Raw genomic sequence first — 16,203 nt, 5'->3', positions numbered from 1 at the left:
GGGTCATTCAAACGTGGAGGTGGCAGCCGTCGGACGTTGGGTCCGTGCTGCCGTGGGCCTCACTTGGATCACCGACGTAAGCCTCCTGCGTCCCTTTCAAGCTTGGAGGTGGCAGCCGATGGATTGAGGGTCCGTACTGCTTAAAGGCACCCTTGTATAGCCTGTTTTAAGCCTCTGGCGTTTCGGGCCGCCGTCGACGGGATTCGGCTACGCTTGTTCTTTCTGCTACTGCCAAGTCCTTCGGGCTGCTGACGGGAGTCCACCTGCGTCTCCCTGTGTTCCTCTCCACTCCTACCACCACCTGTCTCCCTTCCGCCGCTTTTTTCGACGCAACGCCAGCGACGCATCGCACTACATACACCTGCGTCTGCCCTGTCTGCAAGCCATCCCCGCTTCACCTGGGACGCTCGGTACCTGGTGAATACTTTCGTTTATTTTTATAGTGTTGTACGCGTGTTGTGTGTGTGTGTTTCTTGCTTTCGTTTCGTATCGGTTCTTCTACTTTAAATTATAAATACGGCTTTTTTTGCTTGATCTCTTTGTTCTCTTGTTCGAATCTGGACGCGATAGCGTTCCCCTCCGGAAAGTCGGGGGCGCGCTTCCGATCAAGCGCCTCCAGCTGGCTGAAGACGCCGCCGCTGCCCAAGGGATAGCGGCCGCCGTTTAAGCGGGGGGCGACTTCGTGTCGCTCCTCTATATCCGCTGGAAATAAAGTTTCACAACCAACCAACCAACCGATCCGCGACAGTCGTCAAGGGCCAGCTCTGGACTAGTGTTTGACATTCTGCGAGTTTGTCAGCGGTCGCTGTGGTCAACTTGTAAATTCTCAGTAATAATGTGCACTTGGTGTCGTAATAGGTGAGCCTCCTTTCTTCTCTCACACCGCAGCGGCACTGGTATTACCGCCATCAAGGACGGTCGACCACTCACCAACGATTACCGAGACTTTCCTCGCAACAAATGGAGCCATCGACGCCGTCGTGTGTCGTAACTGGGATCTCTGAACTGTAGAGGCTCAGCGGCAAGCTGTTCGTCTGCTAAGCCAAAGGTAGCATGTTAGATCTGAGCTGCAGCGGTGGCATTTCAAGAGGTATTAAATGACAAAACGCCCGTGTACTAAGAGTATCAAATACGTCAAAAAAAGCCTAGATGGTCGAGCTCAGTCCTGAGCACTGCACCGTGGACTGAGTAAGCCGTGGACTGAGTAATATTTCAGTGCTGACGTGGCATGTCTAAAAATTCATTACCATAATTGAAAACCCTCACGTTAATCTGTTGTCGGAAAGGGGCACTCTCGATGATGTGACATTTATGAACGTGTGATCAGCGTGGGCCTGGGCCATGTAGAGCTAATGTGCATGGTGAATGGCTCATCTCGCAAATGAATTATCGGTGATTATGTGTTTGGGAGCAGGCACTGTACGGTGCGGGTGGCCGAGAGAAGTGTGTTGTGTGTTCCCGATAATTCAGTCAACTTGCATTTGAACGACCATAAGTTTTTATCTCGGTCAAGAGGCTATACTAGTTGGGTGGACACAAGGCAATAAAGAAGAGGTTTTTCCCATGCTGCCCGGTATAGCTGTGCGCCAAGCGATAGTGAGCCTGTGCCCATGCTTAAACAATGGAGACACTAAATTTTTCTTAGTGTGTTTATGCGTATGGCATTAGTAAACATGAATCCCCACTTACGATTCGGCAGGGCTTAATAAATAATTTGTAATTGAATTTTTTTACAATGCAGTTTCAGTTCAGTTTCAGGTTGCCGAACAATGGTTGCGACGTCACAAGAGAGCATGAGATCACTCGAGTCATACAAACGCTGCAATGTAATTCTGCTTTGTCGTTTCATTTCACGCCAACTCTTACGCTAAGCTCCTCCGGAAGCTGGAATAGCAGCGACTGGACAAATAGCTATTATACTGACATTTTTGCCTATCTCACGTGACTGATCCCCACTTGTGACCTCGCAACCATTGTTCGGCTACTGGTACCTAAATTATTTGCCGAGCGTAGGCGAATGTCACAGTGTGATCCGGATTTAGAAATATCTTACGTATAATGCCAAACCAGAAATGCAGAAAGAAAAATTTGGTATCTCCACCCCTCTGAGAAGCGTACAGTTAAAAAAATTTAGGGACAATCAACTTGACTGATGCGGAGGAAATGCGACATTTTTTTTTCATTCGCCAATATATTGCATTGCTTATTTTATTGCAATTGTGATTACATTGTCTTTCACTCACAAATCTATTAGATTTCTTATTACATTACAACTACAATTTTATTTCAGTTCTGATTATACTCTTATTCTGTTTCAATTCGTAATCGCTTCGTGTATCCCTATCCTCCCCTACAAGTAGAGAGGAATATTTCACTCTCCCCAATTGCTACGGTTGTTAGGTGAAGGCTTCACACAGACACCACCGTCGACGTCGAAGACGGACAGTTTCCGCTTTCATGAAATTCCTAATGCTATCCCATTAAAGGAAGTTTAATGCTTGCGACAAGAAGATTGTGAACGGGACCACAAAGTGGCGTGGTGCGAACGGAACGGTTACTCCACGAGACAAACCTTGTTTGAAGCCCATGAATAATAAAAGGAATTGAAAAATGAGAACCTAACAGGAATCACGGTTCTTAACACAAAGACACTCTTTCTTTTCAGTTCAGCATTATTATGATGACCATAAGACGCATATCTCTGCGTTGGATGTGACAACATGCAACAGAAGGAGCAATTTAAGTAACATTTTTTCTTTTTGTGTGGCTGAATTCTCGTCAAACAAGCGAAGCACGTTGCGAAGACGAGCTGCTCAGGCAAATTGCATCACGTCTGTATAGCTTCAAGAGAAAGGCACGTTGAAACAACACTTCGTTTTCCCTGAGATGTCCAGCATGACATGCATGTTGCGTAGCACGAGAGCTGTCAATCAGTTTTCGCTGGGTGAGAAAAGACTCTTCATCCTCTTAGAAACCCTACAGGTATCTTCCTATTGCAAGAGTATGTAACCGGCTGGGCTAGTTGGGCTAGGGCTGAGTCATTTCAAAGTACAAGATTCATTCCTACAAGCCGCTCATCAAGGAGGAAAGTCAGCACCCCGGACTGCACTTTTTTCCAGTATACTATAAAAATAAAACCATTTGTGATGCCGGGACAACAAAGATGAAGTAAAGATCGGAGGCGTGGGGAGAAGAGGACAAGAAGTTACATTAAAGGCTGGGCATTCGAGCGGACGTCCGCGTCTCAGCTTCAGTCCTTTGGAATGGCGCAGTCGACGAACGCCGGACCGTTCCCGTTGGTGCAGTCGATCTCTGCATCCGCACTGAGGCTGGCAGCAAGGTCCTGGTGGGCGTCCCGGTGATTGCGGACTTGCCGGCTGACCTAATCTTGAGTGCGGACTACCTCACGTCCGGGGACGTGGCTCTTTCCAACTAAAACGACGAAGTTGAGCTCCGCTCGTGCCGTACCGCCCCTAGCCCACCCGTGGACGAGCATCCTAAAGGTGAGGCTTCCGGTCCTCAAACCTTGAGTATCCTGCTGCACCGGCACAGCGCCAGTGGTGACGGATGCTCTCGAACTTGGTCTAGCGAAAGCTGGTTCTTATTTAGTCAGCAGGATATATAAAAAAGCCCAAAACGAGAACCGAGATTTGGCGGCTATCATGCCTTCCCTTGGGAACACCGGGAGCCACTCCAAGTTTGTCCTGCTGGATGCAAGTTGTACCGCCGACACTGGCTCAAAAACCACAAGGCAGAACAACATCTCCTCGTACTTCCTGCTGCTCTCCGCGGGCAGGTGCTCCACGCCATTCACGACTGCCCCACAGGAGGGCACATTGGCCAGCGAGCCACGCTGCGAAAGGCGGAGGAACGCTTCTTGCGGCCCAAGATGGGCAGCAAAATCCGTGCGTACGTTGCCAACTGCGAAGTCTGCCAGCAGTACAAGTGTCTTCCAAGATGCCAGCCCGGGTTTCCCCGTAAACTAATATCGGACTGGTCGACCATCTTCCGGAGTCGCGAAATCCGTGCCTACCTGCCCCGGGCGGGTTTGAGCAGCACTTTGCATCGGCGTACCACCCTCAAGCGAATGGTCTCACCGAGCGGACGAATAAGACCAATCAGACCATACAATCGCGACTCGCTCCCTTCTGCATGAATAACAAAACAGGCGCGGCAGACTGGAACTCACCTCCTGCGGTGCGTGGTCACTCGACGCTCAGGTCTCCACGAGGCTCACGCGTGCCGCGTTGGCCACGCGCTGGCCCTCAACAAAGTCTTGTACTTTGCACCCTACGCTTCCTTCAATCAGACTCAACTTAACACTCTCGAGACTGCCCTTGTGGGCCTCTACAAGGCAGCTCTCAACCTCCCTATCACTACCTCTACCACTAAGCTCTTTGCCACAGGCCTCTTCCATCCTCTTCGTTCTCTTCTCAGTCTCCATCGTGACTTGCAACTTGCCCGGCTTTCCCTTACCCGTCAGGGTCAGTGGTTATTGACTCAAGCGGGTATCTCGCCCATTCCAATCTCCCCGTTTACCTCTCCTATTCCCACCCCCGCTCCCAATCTTCGTATCCTTCCCCTCCCGACCAACATGTCCCCCGTCCTGCACGCCGGACGTCGTCATGCGGCCGCACAGCACCATTCTCCTCTCTTTGATACCCAGGGTGTAGCTTACACGGATGCCTCCTTCGTGGCTCCTCGAGGTTCCTGCGGCTACGCCCTGTACCATCCACACCTCCCTGCTCCTGAAACCCACACCAGCGGGCCGTATCTACACCCTCCAGACGCATTGTCCCTCGAGGTCCTCGCCATTGCGCATGCCCTCCAGTCATTTGCCCTCCTTCCCTCTCTCCAAGAGTACACAGTCTATTCAGACTCACAAGCCGCTATACACCACATACAGAAACGCACCCTGACCCCTTCTCTCCAACAGGAGGTCGAACGAGCGGTCTCCGCACTGCAGCCTTCCATCGTTTTCCTCCGCTGGGTCCCTGGGCATTCAGGGATTGACGGCAATGAGCTGGCTCATCAGCTCGCCCGCGACACACTTTTCCGGGCACCGTTGATCCCCTGGCCCAAGCCCTCGGAGAACGGTGGGAGGCTCACCCTTCGCCGCACCATAAAAGAGGTCTACCTTGAGCTCCGCCTCGACAAACGCCTTTACCCTCCTCCTCATCCATCACTCACGGTGCCGGAGTCTCGCCTTCTTCGGCAGATTCAGATGAATGCAGTTATCACCCCGTCCCGCCTCTTCCTCTATCGCTATCGATCGGACCCTTCCTGTCCCAACTGCCCCTGTATCTATGCGGACCTGGCCCATTGCCTCTTCTATTGCCCGGCTGCTCAGCAGTCGGGTTCCTTCCCCACACCCTTTCTATCCATCACCACCTGGCTCGACTGGCTTGGCGCTGAAGGGGAAGAAGAACAGCGGCTTCTGGTCGCCCAGGCGGTCGACATGCTCGGCCTATAAATTATGGTCGAATAAAAGTCTTTACTACTACTACTACTAACTTGGAAACACCTATCAACATCGGGACCCCTGTGCCCTGATAGGCAGCTTGTCAGTGCATCAGGTCGGAAGCACGGAAAAAAGCGTCTTGTGCGCAACAGGCGCAGAAACGCAGCTTCGACCGCCCACATGACCAGCTCCTTGCTATAAAGTTGGAGACGAGGTCTCGGGTGCGACGCGGCCTACAGTCGGCAGGGCGTAAACTGACTGCGAAATACGATGGGCCCTAGGTCATCACTGAACGGTTAGGTGACATTACGTGGCGTGTATGTACTGCAGCGTTTCAGGCAGATTGGGACAGGCGGAGAAGAAACAATTTCGCAGTGCACGTGTCGCGGTTTAAGCAAAGGGTCGTTCGCTTACAAGACTGAGTAGGTCCGCAGTCGTGGCAGAGTTTGATGCCGGGACAACAAGGATGAAGTAAAGATCGGAGGCGCGGGGAGAAGAGGAGAGGGAAGTTAAATTAAAGGCTGGGTATTCGAGCAGACGGCCGTGTCTCAGCTTCAGTCCTTTACACATTTTACATTTTTTTGAGTAATAGCATGTTTAACGGCAGTCGCCAATAAATCAGAAAGAATATCCCGATAGTATGGCTTTTAATAAGGTGCTGTAAAATGTCCCAGTAGCGCAAGAAACCTTATTGCGTTTATTTGAAAACTTCCTGTCCGTGAAATTATTGTACTAAATATTAAGGACAATGAAGGAACCAGAAATTATTTCAGGTCATTGGCAAGATGATGTCTCAGGCAGACTGCTAGGCAATTCATTGAGCGTCGTACAAGAACAGAGTAAGAAAATTTCTCGTGTGCAGTCCTGCCGTGCGGTGTTGTACAAAACCGGGGCAATGAATTACACAGGTATGGGTCCTTGCACGGTACTCAATGCAATACGTTGCTCTTAAACGGCGCGCGAGATATAGGGTAAGTGCAAAGTTCATTTTTAAATGTATAGGAGCTGTAATTTTGCGAAAGTTTTTATAGAGTAAACGACATGAAAATTTCATTAAAATGTTTGAGTTGAGTACGTGACATTGTTGCGTCTTGTCGTAAAAGCGTGTTAATGAGGAGCTGTTTTGTTAAATAATATGGAAGACTGTGCAAAAAGACGCGAACAGAAGAAAATACACAGTACAAGAACAAACTCCCCGCTAAAACCTTGATAAGAACATGGACAAGCAGCGTTTTCAGCAAAAATAATCAGGAGAAGAGGCTCGTTTCAGAGCCGAGTAACGAAGCACTTATGACACCTCTTAAGCACCACGTCTGTGTTTAGCGAGGAGAACCCTTGTCCCCACCTTTATCGGTGCCATAAGGGTTCCTCTATACGGCTGAGAACAAACCCAGCTGCCCGGTTACTTTTGGCAGAAGCGGTACATATATGCAGCGAGAGGTAAATTCAGCACACATGCACAGAAAAATCTGAGCTTGCGGAATGCATCAAACAACGCCCGATTTGTCGCATCTAAAAGGCGACGATGTTTATGAGCGAGCTTAATCGAAGCAAGTCTGACGCACATGCTTCTGGTCTTTGAAATTAAAACACTTATATCATTTCACGAGTAAACACATCGCTGCGGTGGTGTCCCGTGATGGTATGGTATAACGGGCTAATATTCATAGGAACTGTACTGGCTTGTCATGCGCGAATAATTGGACCACGTTAGAGCAGGCTTGTGCTCTTTCAGCCACGTGGTGACCCATCGGCCTGTTCGGCTGATATGAACGTGCCCACAAGAAAAGGCAGCTGAAAAGCAGCCGCGCATATGTAACATGACGAATCTCATGCTGTGTCTAACCAGACACAGAGCGAAGGCAGCAACCCGTTGCTGCTGCTGGCACACTTTAGTCACCCCTGAGGAAGGGACCGAATTGGTCCGGAAACGTTGGGTAAAGTTGAAAATATTGGTTGCCGTCAGTTTTCTCTCAACTATCTCAAGAATCCAACCAGACGGACTTCCGTCGAAAATGTTTTCGTTCTAATGAAGACACCCCTTATACCCTCCATCTTTTTCTGCATAGGTGAACCCAGCTGTTTGGATTTCAGGAGGAGGAACAGCAACAACTACGCCGCAACACTGAGCAGCATTCTGAAGGTTGTGCTGCAGGTGGTGCACATGAGGAGCTACAGACCATGTTCTTCTTGCAGGGGATGTGCTCTCCCACATATTCAAGGAGTCCGAAGGCTTCGCCCTCGCAAGCAACCTATCGCGGGCCCAATTGAAGACGCAGCCCTGAAACTATTTTTAAAAAGCCTTATCTGCAAAGAACAAGTCTCAAACAGTGTGATGCCATTATTTTACGAGTACTTAATGCAAGCATTTCAAAGGGCAGTTCCGTCCTTGTCAAGCTTAGAATGCCTACCAGAAGGAAGGCTTAACAATGATTGCTATAACCAAGTGCGGCAGTGCCAACACAAGTGCCCCATCGCAAATCGCAGTTAGAGTTAAAGAACTCTAGTTATTGGTTCTTCGGCAGTCCTTGTGTGGAAATCACCCCGTGCACATTGTCCTTAATCACATTAAGATTGTCGATAACTCGCCTGCTACGGTGGCTCTTCGCGACGAACCTTCCGCGTACAAAAAAACCATACAGCCTAATAAACATCTTTGTATATTTTGCCCCGAAAAATAGAACCAAACACCCGGATAGCATTGGATTCCGCATGTGCCCTCGATTTTTACGAAAGAAAACCTATTTATGCCACGTGACAAAGGCAGACTCCAAGTCAGATTACAAAACTGCTCAAAATTCTTAACCCCCCCCCCCCCCCCCCCCCCGCCTCTTTTTTTCTCGTCAGCGCTTCCCTGATACACGACTGTGCATGATAACGCGTAGTAATTCACCGCGCGTCTGCATTTACTGTTAGTTAAAACACTAATTGCAAAAACGGAAGAATTTTTTTGAAGGAGAAAGGGAAGGGATAAAAGGGCGGCAAGAACAACCCTACCAGGCAACTCTCTGGTGCACTGTGGCGACGGTATTGTGCCTTTCCAACGAACAATTCTTTTCAATTTTTGTCGTCTTAGCGAGTCATTATCATCGCTTATACAGCAACAAACTATTCCCTTCTTACTAATGGTTGGCTGGCTTGTTCTGGTAAGGCACGGGAAAAAACAAAGAGAACATGACGTAAGGACGTGGCTAATCAAAGTCCTTAAGAAAGAATTTGACAGCATATCAAGGCCGTCAGGATAAACTTGCACCGTCATCGGCAAAAGTTCACGGGATGTGGTATTGAGGAGAATAATTTATTTCCTCGCTGCCAATCAAGCAAGTTTGCTGAATACCGCCGATGAATGAAAAGACGTGCGTGCTCCACATGCTCGTGCTAACGCTATCTAGCTTTGTAGAAAGACAAAGGAGAAATAAATGTCACCTTTGGCCCTACCTTAAGATATTGTGGTAAGCTGCTGAAGTCAATAATATGACTTCATTCACAATGAGCTAATGTTAATAAGCATTGAGGTAAGTTATGATTTACAGTAAGACGGGCAGTAAAACCGTATTCAGTTCGGAGAGGCTAGCCAGTTTAAAAATAAGATTTACTGAATGAGTATTAGCGTTTAAAGGCAAAACATTTTAATAAAGCTTGCAGTATATTAAGTCCATCGTGTAGAGTCTTGTTTGGAAAAATACAAACGCTGTATATTTTGTGGTATTTTTGTTCATATGCTTCTGGAGGTCTAAAGCTTGAGACTCTTGAAGCAGAGGAAACAGAATCAGTACATAGGCAGGGAACACTCAAGACATAGCCGAGCGCTGACCACGAACATCCTTGGTGGAATATCACCGCATTTAAGCACTTATAGATGTCTGACAACAACAGATACAAGCACTAAATGATTAAAGGCAAATATCATGAGCGAAAAAGTTTGGTTGGAGCAAAATTATACAATTTCCAACCTTCATCGAGTCAGCCCTATATAAGGATTTCTCCTCCTACTAAACTAAAAAGAAGTCTACAAACTCACATTTGCTGATTACGTTTGGGAACAGCCGAAAAGAAACACTTTCTACGTAAAAGTGGACGCGCATACAACCGACAACGTGCATGCATCAACGAGGACGAAACTGTAATAATCTGTTATTGGATTTTCCTGAGCATGACAGTTGCAGGACAACTGAAGAGGGACTTGACCTTAATCGATAAAAGGCTTTTCAGTTTCCAAAAGGTATTATGCCTATGGCCGATGCTTGCGCTACAGCAACGGGCAATAATAGCCCTGCAATCGTTTCTCGCGGACAGCGACATATTTGGGAGTTACTAGCTTTGCTGCTTGAGTAGATCTTTCATTTGCTCGTCTCGTCTCGTGCTGTACAGTGTTTGCTTGCATTTAACATGATGATTCGTTCCGCGACAATCAATTTTATCTATTAATATTAGGTGTCATAAAGATTATGGCCTTACTGTTATGGTCCTTGGTCATTTTTCTCTTTCGTTTATTGTACTTGTGGATTCTATACCGCTTATAAGTTATTAGGTCATGTCACTGCGTCTAGCTTATTTCCTATTTTAAAACTGCTGGCGAGTCCAATCTATTAACTTTGTTGCGAATTATACGCGTTGCAGCTATGTTTTGTTGAGCTTGGTGTCGTCATTGCCACTGTGGGTTGTTCCTTTAAGGGAAAAAGAGTAGCCGGCGCCCCTATTAGGCACCAACTTTTTCTTTTATGTCCATGTGAATAAAAAGGAAAATGGCGGTAACACCTATGATAATGCCGATGATCAGCGCTAGCTGGACCGCTTCAGTTTTTGAAATTGCTGCATTTGCTGTGAATGCTGCTGCAGCTGATGAATGTGTGAACTTCTTCGACATTGTTATTGCGCTACTCATTGTGTTTCTGTTTCTGGAGGGCTACAACGAATGCTTTATAGTGTGAGAAATACTTGGGAATCCTTATGTGCAGCGAGTGTGCGGTATACGTTCCTAAAATATTCGTCCTCTGTTCGAGCCAACGCTCGTCTGTGGCTCTGGCCTCCCGCGTACGTGCAGTGTTCAGAGCGCTGCGCTCTGCATAAGCTGCATTCATGGCCCTCCCGCTGCGCAGTGCATTATGACATGCACTGCGCGTATACGCGGTTTCTGACGCACATAGCTTGTGCACGGTTTCTCGTGGCCCTGTTAGGATGCGTTGATAGCAAGCAAAGCCACGTGCTTCCGTGCTCACCCTAATTGTTTTCAAGACAGTAACCAGGAGATCACCTGGCCCTACCCCTTAAAGCATGCGAGTGCTCTCTAAAGCTGAAGAAAACAATGCTTCTGAACAGAATAAAAACTAATCCTGAAAGACAGAAGGCAGAGGATTATTTTAGCGCATGGAAAAGGCATCCCGCGTTCCCGTTAGGACGCAGCGATAGGAAGTGAAGTCACGTGCTTCCGTGTTCACGCTGTGGTCAAGTTAGCACCATTCCTTTCCTACGGGCATTGCTCCAGTGCTCCACCGCTGTAACCTCTGGTCTGTCTGATGTGCACGCGCTCTCAGCTTGACAGTACCTAAAAGATAAACTTTTGCGGAAATTACGTACAGACTTTTTCATCACCCTCGGAGGGTATCACCCTCACCTTTTGGGACGTGGGGAGAGCGTCGAGAAGTTTCATACCTGAACCCTTTTCTGCTGCATCGTTAGGCGTTTCCAGCTGCCTCGCACAATACAATATCAAAACATGGTACAATATCATGATATATCTTTGTTAAAAGGTCCACGCCTCGTGACGTGTTTATTTGAACATGGCGTTCGGCTTTCTTTTCTTACCTTTGCACAGGTTTTCTCTAACTTGCATGGGACTGAAGAGATTATGGCGAGGACATACGTGGTGAAATTTTGTTTGTCTTGATATCTTAATGATATTTAAGATCACGTTTACTTCTGCTTATCAAACGCCTTCCTTTGTTGTTAACGTTCCAAGTTCTGGAAGAGGCGCTCGGAAAGATATGCGATCTAGCAGACGGAATTCTGAGCTCATTAGTGGGGCAGCCTGAATTAAGAAACTTTCAGCCAACATATAATGGCAGGTCTTCGTCAGTACTGATTCAACGAATGATGTAGTTGTGACTCTTTCTACAGTATTATAATGAACGTTGCGAAATGGCCGAGGGCTTTCGCTTATATCTGGGTAAGATCTTCAGCTCTCATATTGTTTGGTAAAGAAAATGTCCATGCCTAAAACTGTTTGGCTATTGTCTTTTTGACTAGTCCATAGGGGAAGTTGAATCCACCAGACTCAGTCTAAACCTTGTGATCATATATTGTTCTGTGGCCACTTCGAAAAACACGTTGTGCTGAGGTGACAGCAACTTATTGGCTGTTAAATGACAGCCCGTCTTTATAAGCCATCTTTTAGAACATGCCGTAACCGGCCGCATTTGCAGTAAATGCCTTTGGGTCCTTTTTGTGAGGTGGTGTGATCACGCTTTGAATCTCGAGGGCTGGCCATTTATGTCTATTACGTGAATGGCTACAATCGACATACTTCATGGTGCCAATAAAATTATCATGGAAAGAAAATAAGCGGTACTGGCCCGTCGAGAGCCCACTCAAGGAAAAAGAACACCACAAGCGAAGGTTCCATCTATAGAGGCACTTGACTTGAGCGGGGCAAACAGTCTCTTTTTACGAGCGTATTCAAGGTCAAGAGCGTATTCAACGTATTCAAGGTCAAGACGCAAGGAAAATCACTGCATGCACACTATAGTGCACCCGACTACTCTCACTCACGAAGGTCAGCAGCTTTCGAAGCGAGCGTGCGTGATCACGGTATCATGGCCGAAAGCAGTCATAGTAGAAAGTGGGCATCCTGAATAAGTTTAGACCCTGTGGATTCGGCCTCAACCTCACACCGACCTTAACCCGACGGCGTACGGTTAAGTTTGGGTAAGGACTGTTAATGCTCCGGATCACGAGCACAAGGCAAACCATCTCTACCCCAGCCACGAGTATATAAGTGCTGGAGGCCAACTGACGTGTTTGTATAATGCAGGTTAGAGTCGAGACCATTTATGTATTTTTCTCCATTTGTAAGCCTTTGCAAAGGAGACTGCCACGCTAAAGTGTAGACAGCAGCAAAAAAAAAAGGCGGTTTTGAACTGTAATTTCATAGGATCATAGGAGATTGAGAGTATAAATCTAGTCAACGAAACTGCTGCGGCTGCTGTTCCAATACTTGAGGTGATGGTGAAAAGCATGATATTTACAGAGAGCGGAGAAATAGCTGTGTTGGGCAGCCCACTTTTGCTAAGCTTCCTATAATAAAATAAAAATGAATTTGGGGGTTCGGCCTCGAGGAGCTTAAAAGGTAAAATTTGGGACCAGTTGGCTGCTTCGAATAAGAGTTTCAGGGCGCATGTATATTGGAAATATATCCACTTCGATATAGTTTTACTATTCTCGCGCACTTTTCCAGCCTGCCGCACATTTTCAGGATCCAGAAGAGAAAATGAACTGTACTATCGCGCTTAATACGAGCTGCAATGCGCTAGACGTGGTAGGAGCTCAGTTCACGCAGCAATGCGAGTCATGCGGTGTTCGAAAGTTTTGCACTTAGCGGACGGTGAAAAGAACAGTTCCCTGGATGTTTGTGCACCTTTATTGCTCTATGTGAAGTCGCAGTAATTTAATTTGAAGCAGAAATCTCGCTTGATTCACTCTAAACTCGTTGCAGGTGTATTAAGCGCGTTAGTATCTGTCTGAAAACTATCGTTCATACAATACGGCATATTTTGCTATATTATGCTATAGTAGACTCTACTGTAGGCTCTGGGCATTCAAGAGTGCAAATAGTTTGCAATTTTGAATAGAAACTAATTGATCCCTTAAAAGGCCTACATTGTTTTTACTGCTATGAATGCACGTTTAAACATTATTTTTGTTAGAAAACTGGCAAAGTCACAAAAAAGTTGGCGCCTGTTTGAACTCTTCGTAATATTGCGGTCCAGAAAGTACGCTCGAATAATGTGCTGCTTATCCTGTACGAAAATGGCGGTTCCTGTACATTTCCGGTTAATTGAAGAAACAAGCACGAAATGAGAAAAACGCAATAACTGTTTTGAGCGGCTGCAATTACATGTTAAAAACTTATGTCTTGAAAGCAGCTTTAGTAGTAGGCTTGAAAAATTGTTATTCGCCGCCGCGGCGGCTCAGTGGTTGCGGCGCTCGGTTGCTGACCCAAAAGACGCGGGTTCGATCCCGACCCGAAGGTCGAATTTCGATGGAGGCGAAATTCTAGAGGCCCATGTACTGTACATTGTCAGTGCACGTTAAAGAGCCCCAGATGGTCGATATTTCCGGAGCCCTTCACCACGGCGTCCTTCATAGCCTGAGTCGCTTTGGGACGTTAAACCCCCATAAACCAAACCAAACCAAACCATTGTTGTTCTGAACTCGCACCAAAAGCTTCAATACCTGTATCTTAAAAGTTTTCTTTTGCTCCCTCTTCGCTATGCAGGTAGTAGCAACTGCTTTCACTGCCCAAGCAGAATGATTGGTTTGCATTTCGGGAGCCGTATGGATTCTGTGACTAGAAAGCATCTCGTCAAACCCTCGACAACTTCTATAATTAAAATTGGTGTAATAAGATTGTGTTATAAATACAGAGCATCGATTTAGAGGTAAGATGATCCGGCAAGAAAAGTAACTACAAGCATGCATTTTATATAACTAACATGTTAGAAATAAATGCTTTCTCTAATTATCTTATCAACGTGTACTGCATAGAATGGAACACCCTGTGTTTGTGTTCTCTATACCAGTGCTGTCATGTACTGGGAAGCTGTGGAAGCGATGCTTTCAGGAAGGGTATCGATTGACCGATAAGTTTTTGTTTAGCAGAGTAATCTCGTTTCGAAATTTGCGTTCGCGAGCCGATAACCGAGAAGCACACCACGACGATTAAGCTCGCATTTTTAGATTTCCTCTCAAGAGATCAGAATAAAACTCTTTGGACATGTTCTGGAATGGCTGGGGACTGATATAACTTTGACGCGAAAAGGTGTTCATTAGCCAATAATCAAAAATTTTGCTTGACGTCTCCCCTCGAGAGCTTTTAGGTGCTGAACGTGCATTTCAGCAAAAAAGTCCGATTTTTACGAGAAAAAAATAGCGACGAAAATTGCGGAGATTAAGTGCATTTTAATTATATTTTTACGATGTCGTAATGCTTTAGCGGCAAGAGTTGTCAGAAACTTGCTGACTAGACCCGCTAAAGCTATGATTGCGGACCCAGTGGCATCTTGCATTTGAGCCACTGCAGATATATTATTTCAACATTGGGCTGTAATGACGTTAGCCTAAATGTCGTAATGGTTTAACGCGGAGTGAAAGTTATTAATGAAGTAGTGTTTGCTTGATGTGTCCTAATGAGAACAGTTTACAGAATATTTACCCCTTTAATAAGTAAGGAAGTAAGAAGTAAGGGAGTAAGTAAAGACGCTATTTACAGAGCAGAACAGTAAACAAAGTAGGCTTAATTACGAACTTTTCCAATGTATTTTGGCATGCGTTAAAAGAAGTAAAGGAAGATAATGTAAAGCCGATAGTATTGCTTGCAGCCTGTTTGTACCCTTACACCCACGCAACCTGCCACACGCAAACAAGAATGCCTGGAAACAGTACTACAAAGATGATTGAGCGAAACGCGATACGGAGCCAACTCTACAAGAAATAGTGCTTAATAAATCATTTTTTTTTTGGCTTCACGGTAAATAACGCTGTCTACAAGCATACAGCGCATAATAAGGTAGAGGCCAGAAATGAGGTTATTATGAGGAGTTTCACCTTGTCACGAGGCATGATTCTTGCTTAGTGTCCATATTTAACACCCTGAGTTTTTTTCGGTATTTACCTATATGGTACTCTAAAATGCTTCTGTTTGCGACCAGTAACACAAGCGCCATCGAAGTTGCTCCTTACTGCTACGCTACTCGGTGCCGCCGGCGTGTTGCGACGTTATTTCGCATCATGTCTTTATATATGTGCGAGGAAAGCCCACCGCCTGGAATCCGTGCCATGACGCTTCCTCCCTCCATCACAAGGCATGTTGTCCGGCTCCCTTCTCAAGCATTCGGTGACTCGCACCTGCCAAGCAGCACGTGCCATCTGACCCAGTGCTTGATCCCATCGGGGTCCCGAAGCCCGCCTCGCGGTGTTAAAAGGTCTCTCCGTCTCCTATGCAAATACAATCGCCACGGTTCTCGATATCTATCGCCCTCCTCTCCCGCAATCAGCAACCGAGGATTTACGGCCAAACCAGCCAGCGGCGGCAAAGTGGCTAACGCCGGGATAGTTCCTCCTTGACCCCTACGGGTCGTAGCTAATGTTCGCACAAGCGACCCTTGGGCGCAAGGGGCGATCATGGCTGGTCACGCGTAATTTCGCCCACTCTCTCCCTCTGCCGAATGTTTGAACGCCTTGGGCACTCGCTGCTTCCTGGCTGAAGGTGAAGGACGATCGGCAGGGGTGCGAGCTGGTGGTGTATGCGAACTTAAAAGGCTGATATGCTGATATATTTCTCGTTCCGAACACTGTTTGAACAGCAAAGTGAAAAAAAAAACAGTTTTCGTTATTTCTTTTTCTTCTGGCTCGCAGAGAGTTCGCCGCAGAGCGTGCGGGGGTTTTGTGGAGGGGCGTTTTCCCAGCGAGTGTGTCGTAATTGCGCGCGCTGTGTTTGTCCGCTGCCATCATCCGGCTGGCTGTAG

This window comes from Amblyomma americanum, chromosome 7 (genome assembly GCF_052857255.1).
Source record: "Amblyomma americanum isolate KBUSLIRL-KWMA chromosome 7, ASM5285725v1, whole genome shotgun sequence".
Classification (NCBI taxonomy): Eukaryota; Metazoa; Arthropoda; class Arachnida; order Ixodida; family Ixodidae; genus Amblyomma; species Amblyomma americanum.
Note: the sequence above shows the minus strand (reverse complement) of the source record.